General features: G+C 44.1%; 1 pseudogene; it reads right to left on the bottom strand.

Annotated features, from left to right (window-relative positions):
• Window positions 1-431: 431 nt before the first annotated feature.
• On the bottom strand, window positions 432-1,716 carry LOC123067078 (MADS-box transcription factor 47-like; annotated as a pseudogene).
• Between the last annotated feature and the right edge of the window lie 12,771 nt (window positions 1,717-14,487).

The raw sequence follows: 14,487 nt of genomic DNA, 5'->3' as shown, positions 1-14,487 counted from the left end.
GTGCTGCACTTTAGCTTTCTTGGACGTTTGGGCGTCTTGGTTCATGGCCCGATGCCAAGATGAGTGTGTTTTATTGGCTGCCATGCTACAGGCGAGAGTCCGGGTGTAGTTCATGTTGCATGTTGGTATCTTTTTTTAAAAAAAATTGCACATGTATTGTATTACGGATTTTGAATTTGCTAACCACATGCCCCATGCGGTTTTTGCATGTATAGTTTTTATTTGCATATACATATGTCATATGGATGTAGCTCCTCTGACGTGACTTGTTTGTACCAAATATAGTCGTATGTATTTTTGAATCTTTTAAATCTCAGCCATTAAAAATTCTGTTAAACGGTGTCAAAATTGTAGATTATGTGAGTGCATGTGATGGCTCGTTTGTCCCTTATTTTAGTAATAGTATACACAGTAATTAATAGATAGATGTATCCAGCACAGATCGACCTTTGTATTTCATTCATATCGGTGCAATACAGATTACAACCCATTAATGCATGATAAGGAAAGGAAATGGCCAAATAAAAATATTGACGAAATATTTAATTTCGTCCAGATCCAGGGTAGATGCAGAGCATGTACCAAAGATTGACGCGACGACTTCATTTCAAATCAAAAAAAAAAGATTAACGCGAAGACTTAAGTAGAAGATGCATATGTAAACTAGGCATACGAAACTATTGTCCATATGCACTGGACTCGGGCTCTCAGTACGGGAAGCCGGCGTTGGGTTGATGGAGCCCCTGCTGCACCGTCTCCATCCCGGCAGTGAACTCCGGACGCGGCAGCATCACATCAAGCCATTGATCTATCTCCTTGTCTAGCCCTGCGTCGAACCCCGGCGGCTTAGGCATCGTCATCTGCATCTGCTCCGTATCCATCCCGGCGGCCAACCCCGGCAGCGGAGGCATCTCCTGCACATCCATCCGGGCGGCGACCACCTGAGACGGAGGCAGCGGCGCCATCACCATCTGCTGCATATCCATCGCGGCCTCGAATCCCTGCTCCTGTGGCGGAGGCGCCAGAAACTGGAACTCCATCCCGTCGTTGGTGGTGCCGCTGCTGCTACCGAACTCCAAGGGCTGCCGAGATCCGGGGCGGCGGCGGCGGGGCCACCTCCGCCATGCGGCTCATGTGGGCGTGCATCGCCTCGAGGAGAACCTGGTTGGCGCGATCGGAGACGGCGTCCTTCATCTGCATCAGCGAGGCGAAGAAGGCCGCCATGTCCTCGTCTCCCATGTCGCGCGCCTTGGGGTCGAACCAAGCCGCTATCTGGTCCCCCGCAGAGCGCTCTTTCGCCATGGCCTTGTCCGTGCGCTTGGTCCGCTTCTTCAACTCGACCAGCTCCGTGCGCAGCTCGTCGAACTCCTGCTGCAGCTTCTCGAGCTTCTCGTCTTCGCCGGCAGCGCCCTCCCCCGCCAGCAAGCGGTCGTCGGCAGCGCCCTCCTCCCTCGCGCCAGCCCCCGCAGCCTCCCCCGCCAGGAAGCGTTCCACGACGGAGTCGACGGAGGGGTGGCCGAAGGAGAAGGCCCTGCCGCGGGGAGAGAAGGCGAGGGCGGCCACCTGGGCGCCGGTCAGGACAGCCAGATCCGTGGCCTTGCTGAAGAACCCCTGGCGGCGCTTGGAGTAGCAGACGAACCGGGCATCCTCCTGCTCGATCCAGCGGATGACGATCTTCTTCCGGCCGCTGCCACCTCTCCGGTTGGGCGCCGCCATTGCTCGCTTGTTCGGTGGCTAGCAAAGCGTCCGGAGAGGAATCCCTTCTTCGCTGGGCTACGTACATTAAAACTGGTGATTGGCAATGAGATACGATTGGGTATGCGCTGAGCTGTATACATTAAACTCACGCGTCAAAGGATAACTACGTACACCCTATTATTTAGAAACTATTCCTTCGCACCCACCAACGACCTTGCATGACAACAAATCACAGTAAACCATGCAACATACCGCGTCCTCCAAGCCCGACAGTTCGGTCCACCAACAAATCGGTTTGGTTCGGTTCTGTTCGGTTATAACCCAAGTCACCTAATACTTTTGGGGGAGGAAGAAATCGAGAGTCAAAAGCTTGGGCAAGTAAAGTAAATACGAGCTGATGACCAAATCAACCGTAAGATGCATACCGCACAATGGTTCTGGCCGGAGGAATTAATGGTAAGAGGAAATGACAGACGCGTCGTCGTCCTCGGAGCTCCTGTCCCGCGAAAGAGCAGCGGTGCTCGTGAGCAGACCAACGCAAAAGAGCGATGAGCACACCAGAGCCATGGGTGCCGCTGGCCGCCAACGCTCAGTTTGCGTGAGTTGAGAAAAAAGGAGGCCGCGGTGCTAGCTGTGCAATTGAGCGAGAATTGTTGTTCGAGTTCCAAAGGTAGACTAACTCCGATCAGTCCATCTCTCTTATCACATGTGAGTATCCACAAAAGCTGTGTGGGCAAAACACCGCCCCTTATCGAAGAGCCAAAACTTCAGCAATGAATGGGTCTAAGACTCCTCAAGCCCCGAGGAACGCCGGATGAGACCGGGCTACACCTCCCGCTCCTACTTTCATGCAAACAAACTTTTCTGTATGAGTTGGACGTACGAGCCAAATTTTGAGATGGTGCGTCCAATGAACATTTTTTTAATCAATTGGACGTACGAGCCAAGTTTTTTTTTGTTTTGAGGGGAGGGGACGTATGAGCCAAGCTTTGAGATGGTGCGTCCAATGAACCTTTTTTCCTTTTCACAAAAAAACTCATGGATCGTCGATCGCGTTTTGACTTGGATCCAAAACAAATCCTATGTGAGTTGTTTTGGAACTCTTTTCCTTTCTTTTTTATGGTGATCGAGACTTGAATTTGTTTTTTTTTAACCCAAGCAGGATACCGTGGCCTCACCATTGTCCCACCGACGTCTTCATCCAGCCAAATCTAATTCGGATTGCTCTACTGGGTCAAAAAACAAGGGATCGGCATGTTGTATGTATCCTTCGCCCTTATTTTAAGTTCAGGGAGCAGGGATAACATTTCATGCACCCATTTAATCGCCTGCACCGGATCATACCCATCACGATCACCGATTGCGACAAGACCAAAGAGTAAACTGTATAATTAATAAATGGGGATGATCTTGCATCTATCACCATCTGAAAACATCTTATCCAGCAAGATATCGATGGATCTAGCCTCGGTAAATGAAGATCAAACCGATCCTTAACATCAGTCCAGAACTTGTTTGCGTGAATGCAGCGGATGAGCGCCATTAGTCTTTGTGCGTGTGTGCACGTGTAGACGTATTAATTATTAAATTAATTCTACTTGGTACATACTGGTCAATCAATAAGGGCCGTCGGATCGGCCCAAGGGAGGCGGGATCGGAGAGCAATCCGTGGGATGGGGTGATTGACCAATCGCAAGCAAGCAGCAAAACTATCAATTCTTTTCTTTTCATTCACTCACAAGGAAAGGAAAGAAAAGAAAAGAAAAGAAAAGAAAAGAAAAGAAAAGAATCCCCAAACGACGCAGCGCCTCGATTCATTCATTCATTCATTCATTCCGTTCCCTTCCCCACATCGCCGCCTCGTCTCCCACATCGCCGCCGGCCATGGCCTCCGCCCTCTCCCTCTTCCTCTCCCTCATCGCCGCCGCCCCCACCCTCTCCTCCTCCTCCTCCCCTCCCCTCTCATCACAAGAGAAGAGAAGAGAAGAGAAGAGAAGAGGTCAGGCGGCGGCGGCGGCGGCCCAGATCCGCCACGGTAGCCCAGGGCCTCGACGGCCAGCGCGCGCCGGGACATGGCCTCCGACGACGCGGCCGTCAATCCAAGGTACTCGACGGGGATGCAGCTTCCTTGTGCTCTGCTCGTCCGGGCGGTTCCGCGCCCGACCGCCATGGAGCTTCCTCTTCCTCCACCTGCTCCGCGATTTGCACCACGCAGCTACTCTCTCGCCCGCCCACCTTCCCTCATTTGGTTTCCTTCCTTCCTTCCTTCCTTCCTTCCTCCGTGTCTGCTCGGCTAGGGTTCGTTCTCTGCTGGTGCTGCCTGCGCCTCTGGTCTGGTGGATTAATTAAATCTCACGCCTTGTGCCTTGTTGGTTGGTGGAGATCGGTTCCTTCCTCATTTTGATTTTGATTTTGATTTGTTGGACACACTAGAAACTGGATCAACAAGATTGGCCGTGTGTAATGAGGATTGGGGGGATGTACACTAGTACGAGTAGGTTTCATATCTTCAAATGCAATGAGTAGAGATTCATCAAATTCCTCCTCCTCACTTGTTATGTCCAATTTGCTTGCTGCACTATATTGGACGTGTGAAAACTGAAACTTTGATCTAATATGATTTTCGCTGTGCATTTCCCCTAAATCTGTCTAGACCAGCAAATCGATCGATCCAAGTGAGAAATTAACAAAGTATCGGTTGAACTACACCGAGCTCCACCAGCCCTGCTTGTTTATTCTACCCAACCACTTGCTGTTTATTCTACGTTGCGGCTCTAGTTCATCAATTGCATGCCTACAGCTAGTCAGTTATATCATACAATTTTATATTGCCGCGCCAGCGCTTTTCATACATTTCTTTATGGCTTATTGTTGTAAGCACCAGAATCAAATAAAACATATTTATTGCGGTGATGGCTGCAAGATAGTATTTGCCATGTATTTGCCCCTCTGCTAGTTTTTAATTTATTGCAAGATAGCGATTTTGTTCTGTTAGCATTTCTCCGAGGATTAATAAAACAAGGATGTGCTATGCCTTTCATGATGGAATCCTAAGATTTTAGCGGTCTAACTCGCTCTAGTGAAATTATTTCCATTTTCTAACTATTGCCCACTGCCATTGCATATATGTCTATCTTATTATCAGTGTAAGAAGATCATTTTGTACTTACTTAGCTTAAACTGTAATTATGAAAAAGTTCCCTTTTTTAGACAAGAATGTTCGCCGAATATTGACTAGCTGCATGGCAGGTGGACCGTGGCTGCTCCGAACGGTTGACTTTACCACTTGAGCTTACTTGGAGTTCACCTTTTGCAAAGTGGCATCCTCAAGAAGCCGCGTGATATTCGGCATCGGCTACAACTGCGATGAGTAAGTCCTCTGTCCCCTCTCTACCCTGCTGGCCGTCGACACGAAGGTGTTGCTTCTGGTGATTTGCTTTTAGTGGTGATGCTATTTAAGCCCTGGTTGTGGTTTTCGCGTCCTGTTTATGCCCATGCTATGGTTAATCATAGGGTTCCTGGTTAGCACTGCCGTTGAATTTATTTGATTTCTCACAGCCTATAATCATGGTTTCAGTTTACCACTATAAACTGGTTGTGCTTCTTATGAAGTTTACTTGGCCTAGGTTTGGTTATAGGGTCCTGGTTATGTCTGCCTTAAGTTCATATATGTGGTCTGGTGGTTATGCATTATTTGCTTGCTGTTAATATTTTTGATAGGGGTTTTCTTAGTTTTGGAGTTAAAACATGCTACTATCTACTCCATGATACTTGAGGCATCATTCTTTTTGATTGACGTTGTTATTTCATTCATATGGTCTTGAGCGTTGGTAATGCTGTCTTTTATAGCAGGTTATTTGTTTCCCAGACAACGTGAGCAAAAACGTACCAAAAATAGAGATGAAACTATATGGTGTTCATTATTAGGGGAAAGTTTCATTGCATTTAGTACAACACTGATGTTGGTTTCTGAGTCAGGAAGCTAGCTAGTTATTTTGTCTAGTATCTCCTGGTCTGATTTGTTTAGGCTCACAATGAGCTCCAGCAGCCCTGTTCGTAGTCAGTCGCGTGTGCCACCTTCAACCCAAGATCCAACCCCTCCAGCTTTAACCCATCATCCGCTGCCACTACTGCTAAAGGCTGGATGTCTAGTGCATGTTTAGTTGAGGTAGAAATATTCTACCCTACCACTTGTTGTTTATTGTACATGGCGGCTGTAATTCATCAACGGATCCCTGCAGCAAGTCAGTTATATCAAACAAATTTTATATTGCCGTGCCAGTGATTTTCATATTTTTTTGATGGCTTATTGTTGTAAGCACCAGAATCTAAGACATATGTAATGCGGTGATGGCTGCATGACCGATTGTTTCTCGGTTCTTCACCATGTTTTTGCCCCTTTGCCATATTTTTTATTGTAAGAGAGCTTCTTGTCCTGTTCGCATTCGCTTAGGATTAATAAAACAATGATGTACTATGTTATTCATGATGGGATCCTGAGATTTTAGCGACCTAACTCACTGTAGTAGAATTATTTCAATTTTCCAACCATTGCCCAGCACATGTCTTATTATCAACATAAGAAATCATTTTGTATTTACTGAGTTTAAACTGTCATTATTAAAAAGTTCCCTTTTTTTAGATAAGACTGTTCACCGAATATTGACTAACTGCATGGCAGGTGGACCGCGATCGCTCCGAACGTTGAATTCACCACTTGGAACTTACTTGGAGTTCACCTTTTGCAAAGTGGGATCCTCAAGAAGGCGTGTGATCTTGGCACTAGCTAATACTCTGATGGGTAAGTCCTCTGTCCCCTCTCTATCGTGCTGGCCATCAAGCCGAAGGTGTTGCTTGTGGTCATTTGGTTTTAGTGGTGATTCTGTTCAAGCCCTGCAGCTAAGTTATATCGTACAATTTATATTGTTGCGCTAGTGTTTTTCATATATTTGTTGATGGCTTATTGTTGTAAGCACCTGAATCTAATAAGACATATGTAATGTGGTGATCGCTGCATGACCATTTGTTACTTGGTTCTTCACCATGTATTTGCCCCTCTGCCATTTTTTTAAATGATAGCTCATGTCCTGTTTGCATTCGCCGAGGCGAGGATTAATAAAACAATGATGTACTATGCCTTTCATGATGGTATCCTGAGATTTTAGCGGTCACTGCCACTGCATCTGTCTGCCTTATTATCAGTATAATAAATTGTTTTGTATTTACTGAGTTGAAACTGTAATTATGGAAAAGTTCCTTTTTTAAGGTGAGATTATTCAGCGAATATTGACTAGCTCCATGGCAGGTGGACCATGGTGGCTCCAAACGGTTGAATTCGCCAATTGAACTTACTTGGAGTTTACCTCAAGAAGGTGTGTGATATTTGGAATCGGCTACAACTGCGAATAGTAAGTCCCCTGTCCCCTCTCTACCGTGCTGGCCATCGAGCCAAAGGCGTTTCTTTTGGTGATTTGCCTCTTGGTGGTGAAGCTGTTCAAGCCCTGGTTGTGGTTTTGGCATCCTGTATATGCCATGCCTTGGTTGATTACGGGCTTCCTGGTTAGCAGTGACGTTGATTTCATTTGATTTCTCGCTGCCTATAATCATGGTTTCAGTTTATCACTATAAAACTGGTTGCGGTTGCTATGAAGTTTACATGGCCTAGGTTTGGTTATAGGGTTCCTGGTTATGTCTAACATAAGTTCATGTCCGTGGTCTGGTGGTTATGCATGATTTGCTCGCTGTTAATATTTTGATAGGGGTATTCTTTGTTTTGGAGTTAAATCATGCCACTGTCTACTCCATGGCACTTGAGGCATCATTCTTTTTGCTTGATGTTGTGATTATATTCATATGGTCTTGAGCGTTGGTAACACAGTCGTTGATAGCCGGTTATTTGTTTCCCAGACAACCTGAGGAAAACCGTATCAAAAACAGAGATGAAAATATATGGTGTTCATTTTTAGGGGGAATTTCATTGCATTTAGTACAAAGCTGATGTTAGTTTCTGAGTCAGGAAGCTAGATAGTTATTATGTCTAGTATATCCTGGTCTAATTTGTTTAGGCTCACAATGAGCTCCACCATCGCTGCTCATAGTCAGTCGTGTGTGCCACCTTAAACCCAAGACCACTTGTCCAGCTTTAACCCATCTTCCGCTGCCACTACTGCTAGGTGCTAGCTGAAGGCTGGATGTCTAGTGTATGTTTAGTTGAGGTAGAAATATCGTACAATTTTATATTGACGCGCCAGTGCTTTTCATATATTTGTTGATGGCTTATTGTTGTATAAGCACCAGAATCTAATAAGACATGTAATGCGGTGATGGCTGCATGACGATTTGTTACTTGGTTCTTTGCCATGTATTTGCCCCTCTGCCATTTTTTTATGGCAAGATAGCTCTTGTCCTGTTAGCATTCCCCAAGGATTAATAAAACAATGATGCACTATGCCTTTCATGATGGAATCCTGAGATTTTAGTGGTCTAATTCGCTCTAGTAGAATTTTCTAACCATTTCCCACTGCCACTCCATATATCTGCTTTATTATCAGTAGAAGAAACCGTTTTGTATTTACTGAGCTTAAACTGTAATTATGAAAAAGTTCCCTTTTTTTATAAGAATGTTCGCCGAATATTGACTAGCTACATGGCAGGTGGACCGAGCCTCCAAATGGTTGAATTTACCAGTTGAACGTACTTGGAATTCACGTTTTGCAAAGTGGCATCCTCAAGAAGGCATGTGATATTCGGCATCGGCTACAACTGCGATGAGTAAATCCTCTGTCCCCTCTCTATCGTGCTGGCCATCGGACGAAGGTGTTGCTTCTGGTGATTTGCATTTAGTGGTGATGCTGTTCATGTCCGTGGTCTAGTGGTTATGCATGATTTGCTCACTGTTAATATTTTGATAGGGGTTTTCTTAGTTTTGGAGTTAAATCATGCTACTGTCATTGATAGCAGGTTATTGAGGCATAATTCTTTTTGCTTGACGTTGTGATTTTATTCATATGTCTTGACTCTTGAGCGTTTGTAACACTGTCGTTGGTAGCAGATTATTTGTTTCCCGGACAACCAGAGCTAAAATTTACCAAAAACAGAGTTGAAAGTATATGGTGTTCATTATTAGGGGGGAGTGTCATTGCAGTTAGTACATCGCTTATGTTGGTTCCTAAGTCTGGAAGCTAGCTAGTTATTATGTCTGTTATCTCTTGGTCTGGTTTGTTTAGGCTCACAATGAGCTCCACCAGCCCTGCTCGTAGTCAGTCGCGTGTGCCACCTTCAACCCAAGATCCACCCGTCCAGCTTTAACCCATCATCCGCTGCCACTACTGCTAGGTGCTAGCTGAAGGCTGCTGGATGTCTAGTGTATGTTTAGTTGAGGTAGAAATATTCTACCCTACCACTTGTTATTTATTGTACATGACGGCTGTAGTTCATCAATGGATGCCTGCAGCTAGTCAGTTAAATCATACAATTTTATATGTTTGTGCGAGTGATTTTCATATTTTTTTGATGGCTTATTGTTGTAAGCACCAGAATCTAATAAGACATATGTAATGCGGTGATGGCTTCATGACCGTTTGTTACTCAGTTCTTTGCCATGTATTTGCCCCTCTGCCATTTTTTTTGTTGTAAGAGAGCACTTGTCCTGTGTTCGCATTCGCCTAGGATTAATAAAACAATAATGTACTATGTTATTCATGATGGGATCCTGAGATTTTAGCGGCCTAACTCGATGTAGTAGAATTATTTCAATTTCCCAACCATTGCCCAGCACATGTCTGTCTTATTATCAGTGTAAGAAATCATTTTGTATTTACTGAGTTTAAACTGTCATTATGAAAAAGTTCCCTTTCTTAGATAATATTGTTCACCGAATATTCACTAACTGCATGGCAGGTGGACCGCGGTGTCTCCAAACGGTTGAGTTCACCACTTGAACTTACTTGGAGTTCACCTTTTGAAAACTGGTATATCCTCAAAAAGGCGTGTGATTTTGGCACTGGCTACTATTCTGATGGGTAAGTCCTCTGTCCCCTCTCTATCATGCTGTCGATCCAGCCGAAGGTGTTACTTGTGGTCATTTGGTTTTAGAGGTGATTCTGTGCAAACCCAGGTTGTGGTTTTTGCATGACGTACTCATGTTAAAACCAAAGTACAAAACTGCTGCTATAAAACTATGGTTTATGGTGGATTTTATCATGAATGCAACCTCAAAACTGGAAAACTCCTACCACTTGTTGTTTATTGTATATGGTGGCTGTAGTTCATTAATTGGATGCCTACAGCTGTCTGTTATATTGCACAATTTTATATTGATGTGCCAGTGCTTTTCATATATTTGTTGATGTCTTATTGTTGTAAGCACCAGAATCTCATAAGAAAATTGTAATGCGGTGATCGCTGCACGACCATTTGTTACTTGGTTCTTCGCCATGTATTTGCCCCTCTGCCATTTTTTTATTGTAAGATAGCTCATGTCCTGTTTGCATTCGCCGAGGCAAGGATTAAAAAAGCAATGATGTACTATGCCTTTCATGATGGAATCCTGAGATTTTAGCATAGATTAAAATAGCCCGTGAAATAGCCGCGATAGCTGCGCTATAGCTGCCCGGGAGCCTCGCCGCTACGCTGTGGCTGCTGCCGCGAAATCCTCCACATATCCCTCTAAATGGCTCAAAAATCAGCAAAACCCTCCAGAATCATCTCTCCCACCAGAATTGTTTTTGCTATTTGCCTTATTATCAGTATAAGAACGTGTTTTCATTGAGTTTAAACTGTAATTATAAAAAGTTCCTTTTTTAGGTGAGATTGTTCAGCAAAATATTGACTAGCTCCATGGCAGGTGGACCATGGTGGCTCCAAAAAGTTGAATTCACCACTTGAACTTACTTGGAGTCTACCTTTTGCAAAGTGGCATCCTCAAGAAGGCGTGTGATATACGGAATCGGCTACAACTGCGATGAGTAATTCCCCTGTCCCCTCTCTACTGTGCTGGCCATCGAGTCGAAGGTGTTTCTTGTGGTGATTTGCTTCTTAGTGGTGAAGCTGTTCAAGCCCTGGTTGTGGTTTTGGCATACTGTATATGCCATGCCTTGGTTGATTATAGGCTTCCTAGTTATCAGTGCCATTGATTTTATTTGATTTCTCGCTGCCTATAATCATGGTTTCAGTTCATCACTATAAACTGGTTGCGGTTGCTATGAAGTTTACATGGCTTAGGTTTGGTTATAGGGTTCCTGGTTATGTACGGTTGTTATGTCGTTGGTCCAGTCATTATGCATGATTTGCTTGCTGTTAATATTCTCGATAGGGCCTTTTCTTAGTTTTGGAGTTAAATCATGCTACTGTCTACTCCATGGCACTGAGGCATAATTCTTTTTGCTCGACGTTGTGATTTTATTCATATGGGCTTGAGCGTTGGTAACACTGTCGTTGATAGCAGGTTATTTGTTTCCCGGACAACCTGAGCAAAATGTATCAAAAATAGAGATGAAATTGTATGGTGTTCATTTTTAGGGGGAAGTTCCATTGCAGCTACAACATCGTTGATGTTGGTTTGTGAGTCAGGAAGCTAGCTAGTTACTATGTCTAGTATCTCCTCATCTGATATGTTTAGGCTCACAATGAGCTCCACCAGCCCTGCTCATAGTCAGTCGCGTGTGCCAAACCCAAGATCCACTTGTCCAGCTTCAACACATCTTCCGTTGCCACTGCTGCTAGGTGCTAGCTGAAGGCGGGATGTCTGGTGTATGTTTAGTAGAGGTAGTTTATCAATTGGACGCAAGCAGCTAGTTATAGCATACTCCCTCCATCCGAAAAAGCTTGTCCCTCAAATGGATGTATCTAGCACCAAGTTAGTGCTAGATACATCCATTTGAGGGACAAGCTTGGGACAAGTTTTTTCGGATGGAGTGAGTACAATTTTATATTGATGCGCCGGTGCTTTTCATTAATTTGTTGATAGCTATAGTCCTGTTAGCATTCGCAGAGGCTTAATAAAACAATGCTGTACTATGCCTTTCATAGATTGAATCTTGAGATTTTAGTGGTCTAACTCAGTGTTGTAGAATTATTCCCATTTTCTAACCATTGCCACTGTCACTGCATATATCTGCCTTATTATTAGTATAGGGAACCATTTTGTATTTATTGAGTTTAAACTGTGATTATGAAAGGTTTGGTTATAGGGTTCCTGGTTATTTCTAACTTAAGACCATGTCCTTGGTCTAGTGGTTATGCATGATTTGCTTAAAAGGGCAGCCCGCTGCACGTAGCTCCCTCTTGCGCAGGGTCCGGGACAGAGTCCGACCACTTTGGGTCTATTGTACGCATTCTTTCCCTGCATTTCTGCAAGAGGCTGTTTCCAGGACTCGAACCTGTGACCTCATGGTCACAAGGCAACAACTTTACCGCTGCGCCAAGGCTCCCCTTCATTTATGCATGATTTGCTTGCTTAGTTTTGGAGTTAAATCATGCTACTGTGTACTCCAAGGCACTCGAGGCATATTCTTTAACCAAGAGGCATGTGTTGTGTAGGTGTTGTGCAATTTATACTTAGGTGGCACTTGGTTGGAGGGCGAGGTTGGTTTGCTCTAGGATATTCCCAACCACGTCGTTAGGGATAGCCTATTTTTGTTGTTTGGTTTGGTTGGATAACTATGTTGTTGTTTGGTTAGAAGGATTAGATTAGAAGTGGTTAGGGATAACTGTTTGTGTGTGTTTGTTTGACAGTATGAGGAGTAGATGGTTGCTGTGGTGAATCTTTTTGCTTGACGTGGTGTTTTTTTCATATGATCTTGAGCGTTGGTAATGTTGTCATGGATAGCAGGTTATTTGTTTTGCGGACAACCTGAGCAAAAACGTACCAAAAACAGAGATAAAATTATATGGTATTCGTTTTTAGGGGGAAATTTCATTATTACTAGCAGGGCTATTGCCATCGCGACTTTACCCATGTTAAAACCAAAGTATGAAACTGCTGGCATAACAACTCTAGTTTATGGTGGATTTCATCATGAAAGCGACCTCATAATTGGAAAGTTCATACATGAAATCTATGTCAATTAGAGCTACCAAAAAGGGCAGTCAAATGACCTCCTTTTGATTTCGGACAGATATTTACATATTTCAACATTAGTGCAGGAAACTAAAAAAACAGAGCCCAGTTACAAACTTATGAGCATGGATTTCGAGTCGCTCGACTAGTCGCGACTAGTCGACGACTAGTCTATGAGTCGCAAAAATATGTTCGACTCGGGTTAGTGTCGACTCGCGACTCTGAGTCGCGACTAGTCACAACGCAGGCTCGACTTCTTCCGAGTTGCTGCCCCAGAGCGACTCGCATGAGCCGCGACTCGAAAACCATGCTTATGAGAGGAGTTTTGGGAGCCGGCAAGCCCTGTACGGTCATGCCAATCGTGGGGATGCACCGTGTCATGACGGAGACGTAAGGCAGCAGCGGGATACGCACGTAGGTGCATGACAGAGCCACAGAGCCACTTTGTGGTGTGCACTGTGGATTCTTCTTCCTCTCCGACTCCTCCTGACTTGCCCATCCGGTGGCCCTCATTCTTCTTCCAGGACCGCATAGCTGGTAATTAAATGGTTCCCTCTTCTGCTCTCTCTCTTTCATGTTGTCTGCATGTCCATGGCCATCAGTCGTGGTTAACTTTGTTTTGTGTTGGCCATCGTGCCATGGTGACTTCCAAGGGTTTTATGATCTGTGATGCAACATTTTTGCTTCTCGATTTCGAGGTTTTAGTGGATTTTTTACCTCAAGACTACATAGCAGTTCATTGTGGTGCACCTGCAAAGACTTAATAGCAGCCCACATTCATTTCGTTGGAATATTGTTGCTGTGATCATCTGTCTTGTTGTCACAGTATTTGTTCTTTGCTAGATTCCTTGTCTAGTATGTTCTGCTGCCTATGCGTGATCATATAGAGGATTCCTTTTTGCCTCCACGAAACATACGATTCTTTATTTTTTTCTGTTAGGAGATATACGAATGGGATGACTTCATGGTTGCGAAATGCTTAGAATCCAGAAAATGGTTGCCAATGAGATAATTTTGTCCCGAAACATTTTGTTGCATACATTATTTATAACTGGATATACTCTTCTTCAATCTCAACCCGAACAGAAGTGGTAGGGTCTCTTTTGTTTGTCGGTGATGTTTAGTCAGAAAAATGGTCAATGACTTGGGTTGCAAAATATCGGTTGAAAGTAGAGCAGAAAACATATAAGTTTCGTAAGCATATTTCATTTTTCCAACTTGGATTTTGTTTATTGCAAGATAAAAACAGTCCCGTCTACTGATCATTGAGTTGCTTTGCATGTTTAAACATGTAACCAAGCCAACACGAAGCACCTCCTATGGTACAAATGAATTTGATATACACGTCAAATGCACTTTAGTTTTGCAACAATGGCATACATATACACTCATGACTTGTTTATAGGCAAAATAAGTTTCTTTCTAGGCAGTCATCTATGGTATTCTATTCTATTTTATTTTTTCTGTTCAGAGTAGATAGTTTGCACCAACTCTTTGCTGTCGGCTGGACTGTGTCATATTGCCTAACTCATTGTTCCTAGTAGGGCGTCTCTGACTCATTTCAAAGCTCAGGGTATGCATGATGCCCCTGTTCTGTTTAAGATCAATGTGTTGATATTATTAGTTGTAAATCTGTATATGTGCATGTGCATAGTACATGTGCCATTGTTCTAGCTCAGTCAGAGTTTCCTGATAAAATTTTGTCTATAGCCTTGTTTTGTTAAACCCTT

This window comes from Triticum aestivum, chromosome 3B, assembly GCF_018294505.1.
Source record: "Triticum aestivum cultivar Chinese Spring chromosome 3B, IWGSC CS RefSeq v2.1, whole genome shotgun sequence".
Lineage (NCBI taxonomy): Eukaryota > Viridiplantae > Streptophyta > Magnoliopsida > Poales > Poaceae > Triticum > Triticum aestivum.
This window is presented reverse-complemented; position numbering and strand designations above follow the sequence as displayed.